We start from the raw sequence: 2,703 nt of genomic DNA on the forward strand, positions 1-2,703 counted from the left end.
CATACACAATACTGAATTTTTGATGAACACGAATTAATGAGGCATCTGATGTAAAGTACTTTACTATACTAACTTGATTAATGTTTAAGACGTCAGACTTTCCTTAATAAATGCTTTATGCATACAATAATTTATTTATGATTAATAATCTATTTATATTCGATCCATATGTATGAAGACTTTTGGCAATTTTGATAAAAACTAATTATTTATAGCTATAGTAACTTATAAATTTATTTGTGTTAAACTTAAGCCTATCAGACTCATCGCATTATAAATTAATAAATAAATAGTAACAATAAGAAACATCGGTAATGAAAAAAATGCGCCTTTCTTCAGTCAAGAGTATAAGAAATATCATTTAAAACAATTAAAACAATTAATGAAAATGAGGGAATAGTATTGTAGTTAATACATAAGAGGTACAGCAGTCTACAATAAAAAAACTCTCTAACTACAATCATTTTTACGAAGATGAATAAATGTACATCAATGACAAGTGTGACAGTGACAAGTAATCTATCGAATAGACTACTTAACAAGGTACATCTCCTTTTTGTACAACAAAATGTTAGCTACTGCTTAGCTAATGATCACAGATATGAGATCAGGTATAGGGATATGGCACTGAAGTTATGCATTACTTGAAACAAATCTATCTCGAATTAAACGTAGTTAGGATATTCATATTAAAATAATATAGTGATGCTGACTGGTTCAGGTTTAACACAGGTTTAACACAGGGCCTGCAATATGACTCAGATCAAATACACGTTATAACAGAAAAGAGCTCAATAATAATAGATACTCTGAAACCATTAACATAGGAGTAAATAGATAGAAGTCAATAAACGTGAGCAAATTTTCCATAAGAACCGATTACAATATCATAATAGCACTTAAAAAAATTATATTGTTCTTAAAATTTTATTTCATAAAAAATTCATGTTAAAATGTAATATAATTTAATTAAATGCCATATATTAATGTTAATCAGTTCTTAAAGTAAGATTCCAGACATATGAACTGAAATATTGAATAATTACATTAGAAACAAGCTATACGATGCTTGCTAATTGTAAAGCTTTTCTATCTTGGTAACTATCGATATTTAAATTGTGCATTTTTCTTTGCATGCCTCAATTTCATTTCATTTATCAAGCTCGATTAGGTCATTTTATTTTTTTAAAATACGTAGCTTGTGTAGCCCTCGCGTAGCTCGTATTTTAACGAAAAATGGACATTTGTATTACAAGAAAAATATATGAATTACTTTCAATTATGTAGCGTACTATCTCTTCTTTTTTTTTCAACGGGACCTGAAATTTCTTGTTATGTACGAATCAGCTGATTAACTACTTATTTTGATAGGTACCTGTATGTATATGTAAGTTTATATTAAACAATAATTTTTTTCCTAATATAGGGCTGCATCTCTATATATAATAAGAGGACAGATTATAAAGTGGAAGAAATTAAACATTTCCAATTTTTATAATTGTACGGCAATACAAATAATTTTGCACCATTTAGCGAATTTATTGACATTATGTGCTTGCATTAAACACTTGCCCAAAGTTACTCAAGTATAAGCGGGTAATTAATCTGAAATACAAAATATATGCTATAAAAATATGTATGAAATCGCATATATGTATATCTAAACAATTATTATAACTCGGCAAAACTATTCACATTAAATAACACTGTAACTACGGAATTTAATATCTAAATTTTGTTACGAGACATTTGATATAACTGTATATACACATAATTACTGCAAAATTACCTATGCAAATATGCTTCTGGTACTTTATGTATCTTGTTTTTGTTTAATGAATTTGAGATTTTTAGATTTTTTATACACTCTTAACTTTCAATCATCAACCTGGTCATATTATATTCCTGAATCTAATTTTGTATTCTTCAGGAAACTGGAAGAATTTATATATAATTATCATCATAAATCATAAATATCATTCATGCAAAATAAAATACAATAATAATATCTGCAATATTTTCCTATTCTACAGTAATGATGTATAAAAAGAAGTAACGATAATAAATAAGTAAAGATAATAATGATAATTAATAATCTATATGAGAATATACTTGTATATACATATATATTTTTGAAAAGTATGATTCTTTTGTTTAAACATTCTTTATGTATCAGCAAACTATTTATGTGAATATGCTATTATATAAAATTATCTTACCTTAAAAATGATATTACTTCAAACTAGGTTTTCACCAAATAAGTTTCTGTTTGGCATTGATTATGTATGTACATATGTATATACATATTTATATGAAAAACTATACAAAAACTTTAATCTGATTTTACAAGAATTTAAAAGAATTTCATGCTTAAGAAAATTACAATTTGCGATAGATGTGGCTTGCAACTTCCATGTGACAATAGAAAAAACATTAAAATTTAAATATTATCTTACAAAGCTTATACAATTTACAATATTGCAAGGGTAGAGAGAGACAATATTTAACGGAATAAAATTCTCCACAACTTGCGCGTTTCTAGCGATATCTAACCAAACATCAAAAATATTTTATGCAGGAGTCTTCTATATAGCTAATTTAACTCTTCACTGATGCTAATCTTGAACACGCTGCTGAACGGTCTATCTCTAAATCTTCCTAGGACGAGTTATTTTTTTCGCTCTCTTTCGCTTTGTACATATA

Source organism: Pogonomyrmex barbatus, unplaced genomic scaffold, assembly GCF_055798465.1.
Source record: "Pogonomyrmex barbatus isolate J1 unplaced genomic scaffold, ASM5579846v1 scaffold2, whole genome shotgun sequence".
Classification (NCBI taxonomy): Eukaryota; Metazoa; Arthropoda; class Insecta; order Hymenoptera; family Formicidae; genus Pogonomyrmex; species Pogonomyrmex barbatus.